This window comes from Mus caroli, chromosome 3 (genome assembly GCF_900094665.2).
Source record: "Mus caroli chromosome 3, CAROLI_EIJ_v1.1, whole genome shotgun sequence".
NCBI lineage: Eukaryota > Metazoa > Chordata > Mammalia > Rodentia > Muridae > Mus > Mus caroli.
Genome location: NC_034572.1, coordinates 136,992,219 through 136,998,218, shown reverse-complemented (window position 1 = coordinate 136,998,218; position 6,000 = coordinate 136,992,219). Strand labels below are relative to the sequence as shown.

General features: G+C 41.4%; 1 long non-coding RNA gene across 1 annotated transcript in view; it reads left to right on the top strand.

The window, feature by feature from the left end:
* Positions 1–4,661: 4,661 nt before the first annotated feature.
* Positions 4,662–6,000, top strand: part of LOC110291991 — a 70,319-nt gene continuing 68,980 nt past the window's right edge. The window contains exon 1 of the long non-coding RNA XR_002377630.2: positions 4,662–4,828. This is a non-coding gene — a long non-coding RNA (uncharacterized LOC110291991). The remainder of the gene's footprint in view (positions 4,829–6,000) is intronic.

Below are 6,000 nucleotides of genomic sequence, written 5' to 3'. Positions count from 1 at the left end.
CCTTCTTCTAGAGTCTCTTCTCTTTATCATTATCCACCTTAGTTAATGAGGAACGGTGAGAGAGGAGGCTGACTCTGACAGAGAAGGGCCTCCACAATGGGAAGGAATTGTGAGGTCACTTCTGAGTAGGACCATCAAGAGACTTCTAGACCTGAAGCTTCATGGGGACCTGGTAATATGGACAAATGCTTAAGACATACCTTGTGTGTGAATAGTGAAACACATTACTGACAGTCTGGATGTCCCATGAGAAAGTGGGTCTGTGATTCAACTTTAGTTGCAAGAGGCCCTGGTCTGTCCTCATGATTATGCCATAAGTAATCATGATACTGTTCACATTTTTACTGTATGAAAGCAGAAACTTGCCTGCTGCTCCTGAAGCTAAATTATAGAGCTGAGGCCGACTTTCACAGACTCCTGCAGCAGGATGTGTGCTCTATACAGTCCATGGCCAGTGGCTGGGCTGAGATATGATATTTGCTTGTTGCCTTCCTTTGCCTGAAAGGTGTGATTCAGCCCTTGATCAGTTAGAGTTGAGGTCCAGGGAATTAAAGTGCAAAATTTGACTTACTTTTGAACAAGATATTCCAATTCTAGGTAAAATTCTCCATTTGCAGTAGCTAGCTGTCACGGGGACTCAGAGTCTCCTTAGGTTAGGAGGATAGGGGAAAACCACACATCTTTTACTTCTTCCATGAAGGTCTTTCCTTTGTCCTGGGACAAGGAGAATATAGAAAGTAATGTGTACCAAGTATAGAAACATTTCTATGGCTCTCTGGTACTGCAGTATATATGTGCTTATGTGCTGTTTGGAAAGGGTAAGGGACTGACATTTTAAAGAGATTTTTTAAAAATATAAGACCAGAAAAAAGCCTAAATTAAATTCTACACTAACCAAGCATTTGTATCTATAGAACCAATTGGGTAAAATTAAAGCTGGAACTCAATAGAGATTAAATAACAATAATAAAATAATTGGAGGCTTTAGATTTTAATGAAGGGCCATTATATGCTCTTTCTATCAATATAATGGGCTATAAAGATGAACTCTTACTCAGTCATCGGTATTAAAGACCACTTTTTCACCCTTCTAAAAATACAGCGCCTTAAGATGCTCTCCAGAGACTCCAATTTGCGTTGATGACTTTCTGACATCTTGGCAAGGAGCTCAGCCTGCCGTCTCAGAAACTTAGAATTCTGTGTTCCAAGACTTGACCCTGACCTGGCCTTTACCGTGCCACATCTTGAACATCCTCTCCTTGTCACTGTTCCCTAGGTGACACAAGAGACCTTGCCCAGGTAGATGCCACTATTTCTTTCTCTTTCCATCCTTAACATGCAGCAAGTAGACAAAAATATTTTAGTTGGCAAACAGCAGCAGGGGAACACAAGCAGAGAGTGAACTCAAAAGCTTCCTTTGTAGATCCAAACCCCATGCCCTCTGGGAAACCTGGGGTCACATTTCTGTAGCAGCACTTAGAAAGACCACAGTGCATCTGAGAGGGAGGGGATGATGGTAGGGGGTGGAGAACACACAATGAAAACCCAGATCATGACACAAAAATCCTACAGGAGCAACGTAAGTAAAGAGCGAGCATTAAGCAAGCCAGAGATGAAGAGTGTCTACCAGCTGTGTTTGGATGTGGTTTGTCCCACCAGGACCCATGTGTTGGAACCTAGCTATCAAACGGTTCAATTGAGAGGAGATGACTACCTTGTGAAGGAATTAATGCTAACATCTTACCATAGGTTCTGTCTCATAAGAAAGTAGATTAGATTTCGTAAGAGCAGCTTGTTATAAAAGAGTGAGCCTCACCCAGCCCTACTCTCTTGCTTCCTTTCTTGCCACGTGACCTCCAACTTCCCTGTCTTCAGCTCCATCTAATGATGAATCCAGAGAGTTCTCCCAAGAGATACTGGTGCCATGGTATATGGACTTTACAGCCACCACAACTAGAAACAAACTGTATCTCTCTCCTTTTTACATTGCATAGCCTGAAATATATTATAGCAACAGAAAATGGATAGATATATCTTAAAACTAGTTCCTACCCAGTTTTTCCTCAAAATACAGACTTCAGTTTTGTCTTTTGATAAAGGAATATGTCAAAGAAATACCTTTTTCTTTTTTTGTCTCAAACTAAAAACAAAAGCAGGATTAAGGGCACAAAAATCTGAGAGACTAGTTGCCTTATGAAATGATGTAGTGATTACTTGGCTAGTTGGCTGCTATGTAGGGAAATTGACAAAGTGTTTCTTTAGTGTATCATTATCATTAGAAGATGGAGCTCCATTGACTTATGTGTGACTCTTCCAACTTTTATGCAAACTATATTCTAACTGTAAGTAAAGCATCCCAGGGAGGTACATGCTGCAAGTCAAATCTCCAGGGACACGGAGCCAAGAGTGTCATTGGTTCACCCTGAAGAAAAGAGAACTGAGAGCTGGAGTTCTCAAAGACCTAAAAGAGTCATTTTGGGTCACCCTACATGAGGGAAGTCACAAGGGCTGAAAGTTACCAAACACATCTTTGGTGCTTCAGGAGAGAGCAGTCTACAAACTGAACCTTTTGTGAGTCAAATGGATTGGCTCATGAGATGACAGGCATCCAAGCCTCGGCCTTATGGTAAATGGTCTTCAGTAGAAATGCTGCCAAAGAAATGTCTCAGTTCCTCTCTGACTGCGCTGAGATCTAGCCAGGACAGCCAGGGACTTCAGCCCTAACTCACATCCCTCAGCCAGGGAAAGTACATGCACCCACACCAAGTTTATTTCTTTACTTAAAATGTACTTTACGTAGTTATGATTTAAGTTGGTTAATGATTATGTCTTTCCAGGCTCCACACTGAAGGAGGCTGACTGTTCATGGAGGCTTGAACTGAGATTAACTTCATAACTTTGAAGAAATTACAGGGTCTGCAAGATGGGCTTTCTCAATATGCAAGATGGGCTTGCTAATAGTATCCTTTCATGATGTCATTTGGTATATATATATATATATATATATATATATATATATATATATACACTGCATACAAAGTGTTTAAAATGGTATCTGTAACAGTTATGGATAAATAATAAATAGTAAGGCTACCTGATCTGCAGCAATGATAGCAGGAACAGTGCCAGTCCTTGCCCATGGATTCAGCAATGTAACTGAACGTAACTGGACATAACTGAAGGTATTAGAATGCACTCTCTGGAGAGCATGGGCTAAGCCTGCTTCTTCAATGTCATGCCCCAGTACTAGTCTCAAGGGCTGTAACTCCAGTTCCAGGGGATCCAATGCTCTTTTCTGGACTCCATAAACAATGGAATCTACATGCACACACCTTCACAAAGACACACATGTATATACATAATTACGATTTATAAATTCCTACACAATGGAGATCAGAGTGAGGCACTTCATAAACCTCAAGTGGCAGAAGGAGGAAGATGGGATGAAGCACGGAGCTCAGGTTTCAAGCCAAGAACAAGAGGTTTCCCTGATGCCACCTGTGGCTCAGCAGACAATTCCACATTTGTGATGAACACATTTTGAAACTGTGAAAATCCTTGTTTGGTGCGGGCATCAATAAAACATTGTTTTGTGAAGTCTAGCTGAAAAATATATGAGCCCCTCAGAACGGGGATGAGAGTGATCCAGCTGGGCCCATTCACTCATAATAAGTGGGATTCCAGAGTACAGCTTCACACAGCCACACACCAGAGTGTCATATCAAAATGCTGTGAAGCCCATTTCGTCTTCAGATCCTGCCAGATGGGACGGATACCCAGGCACTCAGAACAGATGCTGGCCTTAAACAACCTAGGAATTGAAACATTATAAACATGTCAGGTCCTGGCCCTTGGGGTCACTCCTAAATAGTCATGATCTTAACTGTGGGGTTGCTAAGGATCAGGGTTCTTTGGTTCTATTAGACAGTCTTAGGCATCATACACTTCTCAGGCAATGGTGTTTTCACACACACACACACACACACACACACACACACACCAACCATCAACCATTATTTTATTTTTATCAGAGTATGTTATTTCCCTTGCCAAAAAAAAAAAAGAAAAGAAAAAAAAAAGAAAAAGAAGAAAAGAAGAAAAAAAAGCAGCTACCCTAAGACTTGAAAACACAGACCATGTTTTGCTTGGGGCATGCCTATAATTCTATCATGGGGTTCTCTGCATTCAGTCCAAGGGACTAGTTGAAAAGATCAGAACCTTCTATTTTTTTCTCTGCAGGCCCAGAGTGTCCTGTACCTCTGCGAGCACTTTGTTAGAGCCTTAAAATCAACACTCTAATTACAGGCAAGAGGAAAGAACGTCGGAAATCCACACCAAGAGTGAATGGAGAAGGCTGCTCTGTCTCAGCAGAGTTATGTAAGTGGCTCAGCCCTGCTCTCCCCAATGACATGGAGTCCTACAAACCCACTAGGCACATTGTGTCTCTTGTCGCCCCCAACCTTTGCTTACATTTAAGTATATTAAAAAAATACTACTGTATTTATGTATGTCAGAGGTCATGTTTGTTAAGACCTGTTGGGCGCCGGTCTGTGACATAGTGGGCGTGTCACAGTACAGTTGTTAGAGAAGGTTAGAGAACAGCGTTCTGGTAGCAGTTCTTTCTGACTCTGAGGGTTCTACGGGTAGATCCCAAGTCAACATTCCCAGCAGCAAATGCCTTCGCTCACTGAGCCAACTCAAACTCTTTAAAGTTTGGAGAACCAACAGCATATTTGTGGGAAAGCCTGGAATGACCAGAGAAGCTAGGCTGTACAATTACAGTCATCAAAAGAGGATTCATTTGGAGGCATTAATGCCATCAATTAAGGTATTATCAACATTGTTCTTTGTTTATAGGGAACTCCAATGGCTAGGCTCAGCCCTGGAGAGCAACTTTAAAAGACATTTAACATTCTGTACCTTCCTCTGTCTATAATGAAAAGAAATTTGAGATTTTAAAAGTAAATTGTCACTCACCAGAGTTTGGTACATTTTGGTCCTCAGACCACCTACATCAAAATCTCCTGGCAAGGCTGTTAAAAATATATATTAACACTACCAGGAACTGCATCTTATTAACTTTTGTATCACTAGCTCCAACATACTACTTAGCCTAATGTAAGTGCTCAATAAATTTGTTGAATAACTTGACTTATAAATTAATAGGATCCCGAGAGGGGCGACTCGGATGGGATTGAGTTAACTAGGCCTTTGCTTTTATCTGTCCTTCCTCTGATCTTCAGTTGGCAGAAGTAAAACAGTTGGAAAAATCCAAGTCAAAACATTTTCCATCGTTTCCTCTAAGCCTCCAAATTTCCATCAAGTCAGTAATCTTTAAGAGATGAAGTTAGTCTTGGAGCGGTTCTCTGCTGGCTACCACTCAAAAGAGTCTTAGTGGTCCAGAATTAAACCCTAAAGCTCGGGCAAATAAGAAAGAATTCAACACCTGGTAGAAAGTGGGAATAAATGCATCCCCAGTGGAAATGAAGACTCCAAAAGTAAGACCCTGGGGACAGTGGAGGAGCACATTTGTACAGGTGTGCACACAGATGCCATCTATGACCTTCAGAACTGGCCTTACCACAGGAGTTAATGGCACCTTATAAGGCAAAGATTGAATACTAAAAAGCCTTTGATAGGGCTGGAGAGAAGGTCCAGTCACAAGACACTTTTACAGCTCTCTGATTGGACCCAAGTTTACTTCCCAAGTTAAGCCGCTCAAGACTGCCAGCTCCAAGGGTTCTGATCCTTTCTCCTTGCCTCCATTGCTATCTGCAGTCATATTCATGAACCCATACATAGATACACACATATGCCACCCACACTTTTAAATAAAATAAATCTTCTAAGAAGCTTTTAAATGCCCCAGTATTTTTGTCTACTGTGTTGCTTTGCTTAAGTATGACGAATCAGAATAATAGTTAAATACCAAATCAGTGATGGTCAGACCCCCCCCCCAGATCTACAGTATCGAGGTTTACTTGGTTTGACATGAGATAC